This window comes from Vigna unguiculata, chromosome 3 (assembly GCF_004118075.2).
Source record: "Vigna unguiculata cultivar IT97K-499-35 chromosome 3, ASM411807v1, whole genome shotgun sequence".
Taxonomy (NCBI): domain Eukaryota; kingdom Viridiplantae; phylum Streptophyta; class Magnoliopsida; order Fabales; family Fabaceae; genus Vigna; species Vigna unguiculata.
The window spans coordinates 47002201-47019521 of NC_040281.1; the positions used below are offsets into that span (position 1 = coordinate 47002201).

The 17321-nt window shown below is 26.3% G+C and overlaps 1 long non-coding RNA gene across 1 annotated transcript; it reads right to left on the bottom strand.

The window, feature by feature from the left end:
• Positions 1-9774: 9774 nt before the first annotated feature.
• On the bottom strand, positions 9775-11992 carry LOC114174983. The gene is made up of 3 exons (XR_003602796.1): positions 11780-11992; positions 10767-10864; positions 9775-10004 (listed from the first exon to the last, which is right to left on the bottom strand). It is a non-coding gene; the product is annotated as an uncharacterized LOC114174983 (long non-coding RNA).
• Positions 11993-17321: the final 5329 nt, after the last annotated feature.

A 17321-nucleotide genomic window follows, 5' to 3' on the forward strand; every position in this document is an offset into this window, starting at 1 on the left:
CCATTTACTTATCATCAATTTAATCCTTAAACACATTCATATCAATAATTTTAGTTACACGTAGTAACAAAATTTGGACAAAAATTTCAGGGATGCCAAATTATATTTTTATATATAAATTATTTTTTTTAATTAAAAAAAAATCATTTCCTCTTACCATTTTTTCATAAGTTCATATTGGTCTATTTACATATGCATTCATACAAATCTATTTTCACACTTTCCCTCAAATCCATTTTCTCAAGAGAACACATCCTTAGATCGCTGCTTTACGCTCTTTCAATGACTTAACTTCTTCAATAATTGAATCAGAACGAATAATTTTCTAAATTCATTTGATATGAACCTCATTTTAGATAAACCTTTCGTATCTCATCAATTTGATTTTGTGGGTATTGCCAAATTTGAGGTTGCTTCCTCAAATCACGTTCTAAGAAATTTTTAAATTCATTTTATGTAACTTTAAGAACTTTAGAGAATTTTTTTTTCTTCAATTCTTAGATTCTCATGAAGTTAAGTTTAGTTAAGGTAAATTTATTTTTCATCTTCATCCAAACCTTCCTCCTGAATAAAAAATTCATTAATTTGTTTACTGTTTAACGTAATTTTTTTAATATAAATTTGTTACATCTCACACTTACTTAGGAAAAGATAAAATTATGATTACCCTAAATTAAATCTCAAAATCAAGACTCAAAATTTTAAGAAAATTAATAACTTTTAAATAATTTGTTTCCTTTACCTTTAAGTAGATTCCTAATATTGTTATTTCCTTACACAACTTCAAGGCCTAAATTAACCATATCTACACAAAGAAAAATTCAATCAATAATTAGATCATGAATTTATGATTTCAACATATAGATATCTGCCTATAATGTAGAAAAATCATATATAAGAGAAAAATAGATTGCTTCTTAAAAAAGGATAAAAAATCAACTTACTAAAAAAAATTGTTCTATCTAAAATGTTCTTTAACTCTTGAAATTTGTCATAGTGCAATTTAATTTGATTTTGATAATGACGAGAGATTGATAGTGAAAATTAATATAACAATAACATGTGAGAAAAAGATGGATGTAAGAAAAAAAAGAAACCAAATAAAACAAAATAAAAAATAAAAAAAAGGATGAAAACATGATTTTCAAATTTCAAAAAAACTTTTAAAAAATTAATAAAAGTAATAAAATAATATATATATATATATATATATATATATATATATATATATATATATATATATATATATATATATATATATTATACACATAAGATTGATAATCACGTTAATCTAAAATTCAAAAAACGTGTAATCAGTCTTATGTGTACAAAACGGTTCATCTTGATTACATGTTTTTTGAATTTTAGATCAATGTGATTATCAATCTTATGTGTACAAAATATATATATATATATATATATATATATATATATATATATATATTTATATATGGTAATTTCTTAATTAAAAGAATATTTTATTTTATAAATTGAGATTTATAGTATTTTTATAAGTAATCACTAAACTTAAAAAAAAAATCTGATAATTCATGCATAAGTATATTTATTCTGTACACTCCCTTTTGTAAGATTTTGATATTTACTCTTCTTTTATTATTTTTTTTTATTTTTATGTATATTATGGTGTTTTAATATATGAATAATTAGTTTAAATGTTTTAAAAAGAAATAAAAATAGTTTAATTTGATGTGTTCAAGATAGTAAAATTGGATATATTTTTGTTTTCATTTCATCTAATCTAATAAGATTTGTTCTTAGCATGTGCAATAGGCTCTCACATTGGTTAGGAGTTGTGGGTTTAAATATTTCTTTCTTCTTTCGTTATCCAAAACGTCTTCTAAGAATAAGCACATGCTTCATGTAAAGTCCATTTCTTTTTATTTTAAACTACTTGTACTTCAGAAAAATAAAAAGAAAGGAGCTCGTCCACTTGTCCACTTTTTTCCAAACCCTTTCAGTTCCCCTCTCTACCTTTTCTCTCAACTTGTCTCGATATTTCCCCAGCCATTGTTCCTTCATTTCTAACTCAGTTTCTACCACTTATTGAAACTAAGACCTTTACGAAGTACTCATCACAACAAACTGAAAGTTCCTTTACTCCACGTAAATCGATCTTCAACCTCCGTTTTATTTCTGTTTTCAGTTTAATAGCTATGGTTTCATGTTGTTCTTGTTTGGAGCCTCACCTTCATCTCCATGTGCTCTTAGGTTTTAGTTTCTTAAGTTGTTTTGGAGTGTGGTGCTCATCTCCACCTAGAGTAGTAACAATTTCGAGGTAAGGGAAGCTAGGTTCTTCTTTTAGATTTCGAAATAAATTGTTTATCCTGGTATTTGATTGCATCTTGATGTGTTGGCTTGATGAGTGTACTGAATGAGTTGTGTTGTTTTTTGTTTGGGTATTTTTGGTTTTCCATGCTGAAATCAATATGAAAATCTACTATTCTAGCTTAAACGAGAATTTCTAGCTTAATTGAGATCAGTTTCGCCCAAGCGAAAAAAATCTAGCTTAAGCGAGAACAATGTTGTCCAAGCGAGACAAATCTAGTTTAAGCGTGAGCAGTAAATTTTAATTTCTTATTCTTAACTTGTGATTGGCTAAGTAAATTTTAAAAATATGATATATGAAACTATGCATGAATGATGTTGCCATTTTGAGACTTGACTTGGTATGTTTTTGTAAAGTATGTAATTCTTTTGATGTTTGAAATTTGAGATGGAAGTATTGATATACGAATATGAAAATATGATTAAGGATGTGCATGATTGGGAAAGTATTGTATATGTTTGACGAAATTCTATGAGTCTCATGGGGAGATTTTATGGTGGTGTTAATTTAGTGTATGCATTGGACTATGGATTCAAGTAAGGTGATATCTTGAAACTATAATGACCATTCACATTCAAATAGAGTAAATGGTTCATGTGGTGAGAGTAAAAAGATGTCCTAGTCTAAGTTAGGATAATGGCCTTAGATGATTAATGGATTGACCTTGTGTGAGATAGGGTGAAACCCATTGACAATGACTCTCTAGTGACTTTGATTCCCAATGCATATATCCGGATAATCGAGTTAGAGAGTCTTCTATTATTTGCTATCACATGTTGATTGTGTTTCATAACTTTTATTTATCTGCTAAATTATTTTCACTAGCTCACCCTTCTCTTTCTGTGTTCTGTTTTCTTGTTGTATGTTCTTTTTTGCAATGATCACCAATGTTGGTGTGAGCAGATAAGACAGCTCCTGGTGATCGTCAAGACGGTGGAGATGTTGCCATTTAGATTAGGCTTATTAGTTATTGCTCTTTCGAGCTTCTTTCGAATATATATATATATATATATATATATATATATATATATATATATATATATATATATATATATATTGCTCTTTTGAACAATCTTTTACGAAACTACCTTATGTTATTTTATATGTGTTTGTGGCGTTGTTCGACGCCCATGACCCTTTTGATATCTCTGTATATTTTAGATGACTGTAATGATTGATTCTAATATGTTCTATTATATTATATGATATGATGTTTTATTTATTAAAAATTCTCTATTAAATGAAATATTACACTTCAAAGTGAAGAGTATCTCGAATACATAATGATTAACAACGTTCTATTGTTTGATTTGGGATCGAAACAAAATTCATTATTTTTATTTCTTTAAATAAAAAAATTGATTTTAACTTTTTATATTATAAATATATTTATATTATTACTATAGATAATATATATTAAATATGTTTCTCCCATATCAATATATTTGGGTAGAACATGTTCATAATGGGTAAGTTAAGTGTAATAGTTTGGACAATGTTATCCTGCATGAATAATCTTAAACATTCAATTACAAATAAAAAATAACCTGGAGAACTTATCTATATTTTTTTTATGGAGAATGCTAATCAGTGGGCACTGGTTAAGGAATAATAAATGTGCTTTGATATCATCATTTTTACATTGAAAGCTGAAATAATTAAATACAGTAATTAAAATAGTATAAATGCACATAATAAGTTTTATAAAGACAAAAATACTCTTTTAAATGTGTAGACAATAACTTACTGTTATAAAACAAGTTTTTGAAATTTTTAAAGTTTCTACTAAAAAGAAAAAAAAAATCAATTAAGTCTTAAATTGACACTTTAATTATTCTTTTTTGTAACATTTTTAGATGTTTAACAATATTTTTGTTGTTGTTTTTTCTGTTAATTTATACTTTCTTGTGTTATTTTTTTTTTAAGTTTTAGATGTTTAACACTATTTTTTTGTTGGTTTTTGTTAATTTAAATTTTCTTGTATTTAATTTTTATCAACATTAAAATATAGTTATTTTATTATTTAATTAGTTTTTAAATTTTGTTTGTGAACATTAAATAAAATATTAAATACACATGTACAATATTTATGGACATTTTTATCTTTTAAAAAAAATAAAGTTGTATTAATAATTATTATGTTATGTTTTATTTAATATTATACTTATCTATATATTTTTATAAAATTTAATATATTTTAATTATTTTTAACCGATGTCTTTAGGCTACCGATTAGCAAAACCCTTTTTCTTATTAGACTGGACCACGGATAAGTTCGTGAGCACAACCCCTGGATGTCCTTACAAAGTTCCTGCTAATAATGATTTCGATTTAGTTTTCTAAAAGAATAATGATTTTATTTTCATGCAATTATTGCAACTTTTGGCAGCTAGTAATCACTATGTTTTTTGAACACGTTTCAAAATTCCCTTGAGAATTCAAACGTAAGTCATCAATTAAAATCCTGTTAGGACATTAAACTAATATTAAGCAATTTAATAAAATAAATAACAACCAATAAGATTGTTTATAAGAAACAAATATTCATTCATCCTTTTACGTATGGAAAATACATGAAATTCATCATAATAGTTGAAAAACTAACACATTATTAAAAAAAAAAAAAAAACTGTCAGGATTATGTAATCCCAGTCAACGAAAACATATACTCCATGTTGTATTATATTAAAATATAATTCACAAAAATTACGTAATTACAAAAATAACATAAAAAAAAGTTATAAACATTATACATAACTAAAAAAAGGTTGTGTCGTGATCGCACGTGCTAGTCGCATTGGTACATTTTTTTTATCATTGAACTATCCATAATCGTTAGCCATGAATGAATCTTTGGCGGAAGAACTATTGTAATTGTTTATGTTGGTAATGGAATGGTAACTCCTTGGCCCTGTCAAATTTGGACTCTATGACCCACGAAAAGTCACAACACCATAGTCAACGGGACAAGGTGGTGGTTTTAAAACATTAGGCGAAGGTGATACAATAACAACCTCTGCCGAACAAACTTATAGTTTTTGATTTTTCCCAATCACATCATTAATTGTTTTAAAGATTGATAATTAACTAAGAACAAACGAGAGGTTGAGTTGATGTTATGGTCTCATTGCGTTGTGGTATTATTATGGTGATTGAACGTTAACTTGGTGACTTTGGGAACGAGGAAGCTACTGAACGTGCGGGAAACGGTGTTATATTAATTCAGTTATTTGTTTGTCCTCGTCATTGGGTGTGACGTTGATGATCTATCTACTTTTGTCTTAGTAACTAAGAAAGATGATACAATTGATGAGGCATAGCCGGCAGGGAAAAACCCACAATAGCATGAAAAATGAATTGTTAGATACCTTATTTTAGACCCATTATTAGATCTTAACTAATTCCTTACGTCAAATTACCCATCACTTCAATCCACACCACACTTTATCAAACTTTGGTGTGGTCCTTGCTTAATTATCATCCCTACCATTTCGTTTCTCATCATTTCCTTTATTTCTTTTCTTTCTTTGCTGCGTATGCATCAAGATGTTCATGATTAATGACTTTGAGATGCTATCTTTGCGTCAGGCATTTCAGATTTATTTTAAAGAAAAAGATTTTAAAGAAAAAGGTTATGTGATACTATTTGACAATTTTTATAAAGGAATAATAGTGTTAACAGAAGTTAATTTTTATATTTTTAGAAAAAATAAAAAGTAAATAACAATAAAGGATAATATCAAATAAAAAAAAAGTTCACTTGTCATCATTCCCTTGATTTTTTTTTCCCAACCTATGCGTCATATGCTCGTGATTAATGAATTGAGATCCATATCAATTGAAATGTATACAATCTTTTGGGCTTTGACATTTTTAGCTATTAGGCTAGGACTTACATAAGTTGACTGCTATCAGCACCCCCTATATGCATAGTTTTTGTAATCTTAAATCATATAGAATTGGCCTTTATCAATTAATAAATACTCTTACGTTGTCCAACCAGCAGTATATACTGAATATTAGTTTTCGTTGTTTATTGTAAGTTGAAGCCAGGAGGGTCAGTTTATAATACACAACTCTTTTAAAGTAATCACCAATTAAATGAGTGTAATCGGGCATTTTAGTTTTTGGAGTAAACCAAACTACCTACAATTATTGTTATAAGGAAAGAAGATACTGCACAAAAAGAACATTTCTAAGTTTTGTACTAAAGGAGAGAAAACAAAATGAGTATAAAATCAGCAAAACAAGAAGAAAATGTTTAATTAGTAATTTGTTTTTTTTTTTATCTAAGGTTATTATTTATTTTTGTTCTTATATTCTTTTTACTTAATTGAATCTTAATATTTGATAAATAAAGTCAATTTGATTTCTTCCATTAAACTGATGTTAGCATTGTTTCTGAGTGTCATGTATCAAAATTTAATTCATTTTTTATTTTAAAATTTGTGTTTTATTTCATTTTTTCTCCCTCAACTTTTCCCTACCTCCCTCCACCTTGAATTTCGTACTTACCAACCCTGCTCGACCTTCTAACTGGACCGATTCAACTCAACCTTTAGGTCCCTTTGGCTTGAGTTGGCTCGACTTATCCTTTGACATGGATTGGCTCGACTCAATCTTTGGATTGGGTCAATCTAACCAACTTAGCTCGACCTTTGTCTCAAGCCATCTTAACTCAACTTTTGACCCAATTTGATTGGGCTAGATTCTTCGATTCGATTAGGTTGGCTTGATCTTTGACTCGAGTCATCTCAACTTGATTTTCAACTCAAACCAACTCAATTATACTTTCGATCAATAGTGACTATTTTAGTTTTTATTACTTTATTAACTCTATGACTTTTCTATATGAACATTTTGGTCCAATGGTCTTTTTAATTTTGATTCATATAGACTAAGATCAAACCGATAAATTGACAGTTTTACTTTTTATACACATTATACAAATACATATTAAAAAATAATAATTTGTTAAATATTATTTCAATATTTAAATTTAACTAATATTTTTTTTTGTAAATTTTAATTTTAAAATGAAATCTTAGAAGAAAAATTCAATTATTTTAATCAAATAAAAAATTAAAATATAAGATATTTTAATTATTTTATTCAAACAAAATATTTAGAAAAAAAATTAATTATAAGTAATTTTATTTCAATATTTTTAAAATTGTTGAAATTTCTAATCAAAGATAAGTTAAACTTTACAAAATGTTTATCTTCGTGGCATAAGGGGAATACAGAAACTTCCGTAAGATTTCAAAATAAAAATTTAGACTTTAAAAATATTATTGAAAAACTTGAACAAACTATTTTGTTTTATTTTTTTTAATTTAATTTTTATGTTTATAAATTCACCAATTTAGAATTTTAATTTTTTTTACGCTTTAAAAATTAATTATCCATAATTTTATTTTTAAGGCGTTTTATTATATAGATGAAAGAAGTTTTTTTCATGCATGTTTAATTATCCTAGCATTTAAGATATCAACTTCATATCAATAGGTTTCTTTTCTATATTTAAGGATAGAAGCGCTCAGAGTAAACGAGAACGAAAAAGATATAATAAATTGACTAAAGAGAAATAATAATTTACCTTAAACTTATAATTCTTCAATATTACTTTTAACATGTTAATAAATAAAGAAAATCTTATAATTTAGTTTTCAAGTTATTATATCAAACACACTTAATTAGTCAATGTAAACGTGAACGATTTTAAAATTAAATATTGAAGAAAATTATGAATAATTAAGAAAAATAATTAGACATAATTTCGTAAAAGGGTTATTAGAACTAAGATTAAGGCTTTAACAAATACAAAAATCACATGGGGACCAAAAATTATGACTTTTGCTTAGAATAAACACAAAATTTGTGTAAAAAAATAAAAATCAACGGTACCAAAATTAGAATTACATTTTACTTTTGTTTCAAATGAATTATTGGATAGTTTGAACAACATAAAATTCCTTTACTTATTTGTCAATTCATAGGTGTCTTATATTTTATTTGATATAATAAAATTAAAACTAAATTACTCTTTTTATTCAATTTTGGTTAATATAATTTAAGTAGTTTTTCTTATTTTATTTCTTTTCAATTAAGTCTTATATGTTGAAAAATTAATTCAATTAAGTTTTTTCTGTTAAATTTGTACTAACGACTGTGTTAATTCATAATTTTTTTAAGATTTTTCTTCATGTGTCGGTGACATGTGATATATTTTATTACGATTGATATTTTCAATAAATATTTTTAAATTATTTTTTAACACAAGTCTAACAATATGATTGGATTTTATTTAAATAAATTACTTTCGATCTTATAAAAGATTATAGATATGAATTAATAATATAATAACTATAAATACTTATTTTTTTTAAATAAAACTTAAATTTATTTAATAAATATAATAATATTTATAAATTATATTTACTGATATTTTTACTAATTAAAATAAATTTTTATACATCTAAAACAATCTAAATACTTTTAATACAAGAAATGAATATAAAAATAAAAATTAATATTATTTATTTACTTCTTGTAATAAATACAACAAAATCAAATATATAAAAGTTTTTTTAATTAATAAAAAAACTATTAATATGATCAATCAATATTATTTTAATTATTAAATAAATTAATTTTTTATTTATAAAGAAAAAACATTTAAAACTACTATAAAATTAAAAAGTAATTTATTAAATAGAATTCAATACTGTTAGAGTTGATTTAAAAATAATTCAAAAATATTTTTAAAAAAATATCAATTTTAATAAAAATATTAATATAACATTTAAAAAAATATACCAACACATAACATTATCATTATCACCCAACACATAACATTATCATTATCACGTGTCATTGTCATTATTATCACGTTATACAGCAAGTTATTGTTTAAAAACTTTAAAAATACTTACAAACACACAAAAAATATAAAAAAAACTGCAGCATGACACATGTCTTTAATCCTTTTAGACAAATTTAACAAAAATGTCTTAATTGAATCAATTTATTTTTAAAATAAGGCTTAATTAAAAAGAAAAAAAGAAAAAAGGAAACGTATTTGAATTGTTTAAAAAAAATTGTGATCAAAAGATAAATTTAGCCTAAAATAATTATAACTAACCTAATTTAGATTAGAAGTAAAAAGAATTTATTATAATTAGTTTAGTTTGAATCATTGGATTATGCCAATTTACTTCCAAAAATAAATTATACCTACTGAGGGTGATCATAAACATAATATCAATAAGTGATCCAACACAAGGTTATAAATACAATTTCTATAAACTAAAACTACTAGTTGGTTCACATTATATTTAGGTTGCATTACTGGTCTTTAATCCTATGCAAAATATCATGATCAATGAAATTATAAATATTGTATCCCTAAGCTGAACAAAAGTGCGTAAACTAAATGCATGGTTTCAAATTACCAAGTCAAGAAAATTACAGGTTTACAATGTGAAAGAGCTTTGTTTTACAAGGTACTTGTCATAACTGATACAATTTTATTCTAGCGACACTAACATATAGAGTATTGAAATGGCACTTACAAGTTGCTTTGCTGGTGAATATGGAAGGAGTTCTTACGTTAGCATGATGGTTTGTGCCTTTGAAGGATCTGTCCCAGGTTAACCTATACATAAAGAATTTAGTTATTAGTCTAGGTTGGTGGATGTTGTCTAAAATTTTAACTCTGTCCCAGGATGACATAAATTTTTCTATATTGTTTATTGATACATAGATTCTTAGGAAAAAGTGGTTAAGATGCTTAGGAAATAACCAACCAAATATGACAGTAATGGTCATCGACAACAAAAAAAAAAAGAAGTTCATCAGTCTAAAGATGGTAACTTATTAAGAAAAAAGTTATCAATGAGGTCTATAATGTGGACTTGGGACGATGACTATGTCAAATTTATCCATCCATAGCACTTTTAATCCTGAATGTGAGACAGTAAAGTGTCAACAAGAACCCATACAGTATTGTAGATGAGGTAACATGACAGATGAGTAAACAGTAGATAGGAAATACATTACAGAGAAAGTAGAGGTGAAATCTATTGGGTAAAAGATGGTATAATCTCACACGAGGTGAACAGAACCAATTTATTAACTACTGCATGCTAGGATTAACAACGGTAGCAGTTTACAGGTCCTTTTGTCCACAATGAAGCATATATTGGTTCACTCTTAACTCATCTTTAAGAAAATTGCATAACACAATACCAACACTAGTCACACACTCACAACAAGTACCATAGATTGCTTATTTCCATCAAAATATCAACTTATCACCACCAGAACAATGATCAGTTACTAGACATACAAAACAACCTCCATGTGGGTCAATGTTAAAATAAAAATTTAAATAAACAAATATAGCAATGAATTATACCGCTGAACAAAATCAGTGCTCCCTCTCCATGCATTTCTTAAAGCACTCCAAGCTCCAGATGCAAAAGGCTCCGCAAAGCTATCAAAAGCCTTCAAACCCTACACACATTAACTAGCTTGTATGATTACAGACTACCTAAAAGCATAAAATTTGCATCCGACAACAAAGAATTACTATTCATAGGTAGTCAATTATCCTCATTAAATATGTTCCTCGCTGTTACTCAAACCCATGACAATCATGAGACAAAAATCAAACCTATAGGCAAGACCCATAGAGGCATATTCTAGAAGCTAGATAGTACTAGTTTCAACGATCGTGAGGCAATAACGGATAATAAATCCATTCAGAGGGTCACACAGAGGCGTGATCTACATTCATTAAACTAATTGATCTAACATTTAATCAAACCATTTTCTAATTGATCAACTTTTCTCATACTCATCAATTGTTTCGGGTAACCAAACCGTTTTAGGCAACCTTCAATGCATAGTATTTGCAAACATAACGCGCCACTTACAAAAAGTGACAATGGAAAAATGAACAAACAAATAGGAGTAGGTACCATGCAAATAAATTGTCATATTCTCTTCATAAAATATTCATCCAAACAGGAGTAGTTTATAACGATTCAGTAGGTGCTAACCCATGAACCTGCTTAAGAGCAGAGCAATTAAAAGTAGAAACATGCTAAAGTTTATCTAGTTAAAGAAGCGGACTCAGCCACACACATTTAGTATCAGCATAACCATCCTGAAAGAATGATTACAACATATTTGTTCATAAAAGATGAACAGAGGTTATGGGCAAAATCTGGCCATGCTTTCTTAGCAATAACGACAGAATTGGCCAAAGGAACAGAGAGAACAAAAGCATAAGCATGATTGGGTCTATTTAAGGATAAAAGAACGCCCCTCTACTCTTAGGCCAGCAAGAAAATCTGTAATGGAAGACCATACAGTGCTGGCATGAAATTACAAAACTAAAAGCCCTACCAAATAAAAAACGGTTACCTGTTTGCGGCAAAGCTCAAGGAATCATCACCAACGAGGTTCACTTCAAATCAACGCCCAACTCATTCGGGTTTTTGAGACTCATTTTCGGGTTTTTTGACAATTAGACTAAAGGGTTCGAGAGAAATAATGTGACTGGAACGGTGTTCGAGAATCACACTAACGAAATTGGTATCTTGCTTATTGGAGAGTTTGATGTGTTGATTTTTTGGAGAGCACTCGATAGTGTTAGCAATCATTTGTGCGTATATGTATCCCATCTATATATAAAATAAATAATTAAATTTGTTAGAATCATTATATTATTATATTATTAGTTAAAATATTAAAGTGATTTAATTATATATATATATATATATATATATATATATATATATATATATATATATATATATATATACTAAATATGTAGATATTAACAATATTTTAATTTAATGAAGGGACCAGATTAGAAATATTGAAATTAAATAAGTAACTGACAGAAGTTATATAAATGATTATGGTTCTTCTAGTGAGTACAATGTATTATTTTTGTTCCTTTCTCTTCATCTCCTTACCCATTAGAAGAGGGACATTAGAAGGGAGAAAGAGGAAACCTTCAAATACTCTATAGTTGAAAGATCAAGTACCAATCTTTTATCAATTATTCTCAATGATAAGGTACACTTCCGCATTCTATTCTTTAGGGTACTGAGAACTACTCAATTAATTATATGGTTTATTGCTCTTTTATGATTGATCTTTCTGTTTATATAATCTAACATGTGGTATTAGAACATGATTAAAGTTTTGTTCCCCCTTAACATGAACCCTAATTATGATTGATCTTTCTGTTTATATAATCAAATATCACTGGTTAGATTGTATAAACAGAAAGATCAATCATAAAAAAAGTAATAAACCCTACAATTAATTGAGCAGTTCACAATATCCAAAAAATAGAATGCGGAAGTGTACCTAATCATTGAGAACAATAGATAAAAGATTGGTACTTGATCTTTCCACTGTAGAGGATATGAAGGTTCCCTTTTTCTCTCTTCTAATGGGGTTGAAGAGAAAGGAACAAGAATAATATGTCTTGTACTCACATGTGGTGACGATAACCCTTTATGTAACTTCTGTTGGTTACTTATTTAATTTCAATATTTCTAATTTGGTCCCTTCATCAAGTTAGAATATTATTGATATCTACACATTTAATATATCATAACATCATAATATATATATATATATATACATATATATATATATATATATATATATATATATATATATATATATATATATATATATATATATATATATATATATATATTCTTAGCCATAGGTTTAATTAATCTAAGTTAATAATATAATGACTCTAACACATATTTTATCATGTCATTATTAAATTGTCCATAACTATTTAGTTTCATGCTTCAAATGTTGGGTGTGTTAAAGATCTCGATGTTAGATTTATGTTGAAACGGTGCAAGATTGTTCAGTTTGATTATATTACATTTTGGAGTGTGTTTTGTTTTTCTTTTGCATAATTTCTATTCTAGTTTAACTTTGCATAAAAATAGATGCTTAATAAAACGAAAATATAAAAAGGACTAAACATTCTTCTATATTTAATCCTTAAAAGTAAAATTATAGTGGCTGATCTTAGTTGCAACGGAGAAAGCCCCAAATTATATATAATTTGTATATAAGTAAAATTATTATTTTTAATTTTAGTATATTTGGTCCCAAAAAAAAAAATATATATATATATATATATATATATATTCTATGTGATAAGATTGAATGAGTCATGTAAACTGTTAATAAAGGTTTATGTAAAGACTACCAAACAGTTGACAGCAGCAATGTGTACTCTAGAATTGAACTGTAAACCTGTTCAATATTCTAGTAGAGTCTGCAGACAAGAATTTGCATTTGCATCTGAACAAATATGTAAACTTTTATGGACTAAGACTTTAGCTTAAATCTCTAATACATGTTACACACAAGGAAAATTCAGAAATTTAATCTATTTGCTATTTATTTTTGCTAAAATTAAGTTTGTTAAAACATAGAAATACTTGTAAATTTCTGTAAATATAAAATCAAATTAAAAAAATAAGGAAACTATAGATTAAATATATAAACAACTATATGTGTCAAATGGAGGCACCGAACTAAGTGTCCCAAAGGAGCCATACGGTGGAAAAATGGCACCATCCGACCTTGTATTGCACGATGTAATGACCATCGTTGAAAGCATCGCTGGTTCGAACGACATGGTACCCTCCATGTATGTAATTTCTCCATGCATTCCTTCTCTGAACTATAATTTTCGTTTATCTCCATCAAATGTTACAACTCCCTATTTGTTTGAGTCGGGAGAGGGAATCATAGTTAGGTTTTTGAATGTTATCCGAAAAATAAAACCAGCACAATTTGAGAATGAATCGTTGTTCAAATTGACTCATCAGAAATAATATTCCATAAATCCAAAGCATAAATGTGGTATAGATTTACCGGCAGAAAGAGTTGTATAAGCGTAATTAGGGGTAGAAAAAATCATAGGAAGAGACAATCTGCGGCAACCACGCCGGCAGAGCCATTGAAAGCTATATTCGTTCATATTAGATGACTGAACCCTGTATCAAAAGGATGGAGGACAGAACCCTGTATCCCAATTGATGCTCCTCGTGAATAGTTTTGAAGCATGATATTTACTGATCCAATTTTTTTATAAACTAAAATTAATTATATAACATAAAATGGTTATAAAGATTTTATTGCGGTTATATAAAATTAACAGAAACACATTTTAGCTGTTTATTCAACCGTCAACAAATAATGGCCGGTAAAAATTGTATATATATAAACATAAAACTTTAACACTTTAAGATATTTATTAAGATTTATCATCACGTCATATTATAATTATATTTGATAGAAAAACATATCTATATCTTTTTTTTATTAGAGCTATATATATTTGAAAATTCTTTCGTAAATAATTTACATTAAACGATGAATGCATATATTATAAAATTATATGCATATTATATATCATCTACTAGTGGATATATATAGTTATATGTTTGGATGCTATATAATTTAAATAATTATCTTATTTCTAAATTTACTATTACAATTTCATAATTGTTTTTTGAAATATCATTTTATGAAGTATTATCATTATTTTTAATATTAATTTGATATGTTAATTTTAATCATGGTTGAGCTATTGAATATTGAATCAATGTTTTAATTAATTAAATGACTAATTTAGTTTTAAAATTTTGGTTAACCCAATAAGACGCTTGGATTAATATAAACATAATGAAAAATTTGGATAATAAAAATTAAATTGAAATGATTAATTATTTTAAAAAAAATTGCAAAACACAAACTAAAAATCATTATTTATACAATGAAAACAAAATTAATTAAAAACAAAATATTTAATTACAAATGCATTCATGTCATGATTTAAAATGAAAAAAATTATTAATTTTTTTAATTGTTGCATTAAGACGAGATTTAATTATGTTTTAAGTCATGATATACTTAAAAATTTTCAATTTGTTTTCTGATAAATTTGGATATTTATTAAGTATTCAATAAATTATTTTTTTATTTGATTGTTAATTTTTTGATTAATGAGTGATACAGTGATGTGACTAGGTATGTCAAGGGGACGGGTAGGGTACGGGTAGTAGCTCCCCCGTACCCTACCCGCTGGATAAATATTCGTCCCGTACCCGTACCCATATCTGTCGGGTATCCGTTATGCGGGTACTCATCTATTTTTTTCATACCCGTGGATATCCACGGGTACCCGCGAGTATTTACAAAATTATTTAAAAAATAAATATTTAATCATAAATTCAAATAAAATAAAATAAAATACATCATTGTCATAAATTTTAAATAAATTTCAAACTAACTCAAGTCCATAGAAGTTCAAATAATTGTAAAAATAAATATAAAATGACGTTCAACACAATGGAAATTCTTTAATTAGTGTTTTTATCAACAAGCCCACTCTCTCATATTGATTCTTGAAACATAATCAAATAATAAACCTCAACTGTCATGTGCCAATTATTCTTATTTTGATTCCATCATTTGACAACAAGCATACCATAAACGTCACTATCTATATATGGTTTGATGTATATTCCCAATATCAAAGAAGGGAAAGAGAAAAATGTCAAGGGATGTACTGGGGAGAAGACAGCGTACCAATACTTGAAGTTGAAAGAATGAAGACAAAAGACAGAAGACAAGATGTGCAACTTATAAAAAATCAGGACAAAATGTTTTTTACTAATATATATATATATATATATATATATATATTATAAAAAATAAGAAAAAATGTTTTTTACTAATATATATATATATATATATATATAAGGGTATTTTTGTGAATTAAAGTTTAGCGGGTACGGGTATCCACGGGTACGGATATCCACGGGTACGGATACTATGATACTCGTACCCGCCCCGTTAACATGCACGTATCAAAAGTACACGTACCCACGGGTAGCGGGTATCCATTTTTAATATCCATTTCCTACCCATTACAGGTTTTATCCGCAAATACCCACGGATATGAATATTTTTGACATCCATAAATGTAACTATTAAATAAGTGACCTATTTATTATCCTATCATATTACGTAATTAAGTTGTTGCTATATGTTATTTTATTATTTATAATTCATAATTTATAACTCATAATTCATAATTCATAATTTACAATTTGTAATTTCATAATTTTATAGTTAAATAGTTACATTAATTTTATATTTTTATAATTTCAAAGTGATTATAAAATCATATTTTTATAAAATATAAAATTAAGATATAATTTCAAATTTTATTCAAATAATAAAATTTTAATTTTATAATAATATTTTGAATTAAAATAATAAAATTATAATTATCCAATGATCACTGTTTTAAAAATTGTTACTTTTCAAAAGTATTATTTAGAAAATTAAACATAATAATTAAAATTATAAATTTCAAAATAAAATAATATAAATTATAAAAATATTAAATATATTAAATATATAACTATAAAATTATGAGATATAAAATTAAAAAAATAAAAAATTTACAATTTGATAATTTTGTATTTTCATAATTTCATCATTTTATAATTTAGTATCTAATTTTATAATTTTATAATTTTATATTTTATAATTTCATAATTATAAAATTGAATATTTTATAATTTTTAAAATTTATATTTTTAAAATTTTCGTTTTATAATTTTGCCTTCATGATTTTACATTACATATTTTATATTTTTGGAATTTTGTATTTTTTTTAATCTTATAACTTTAATTAAATTTAAAAATAATTTTTTTTAATATTGGGAAAATATTTTGTCATCACGTTCTTATTGTGGGTAGAGATGACAACAAGAGAAACGAGGTAAGAATGGTTTCGCTTAGAGCTATCAAAATGGGTTGGAATCCGCGAGCCAGTCTTGCTCACCACGAGTTGGGGTCGGATTGGGTTAAAATTTTTTTACAAATTTCAATAGGG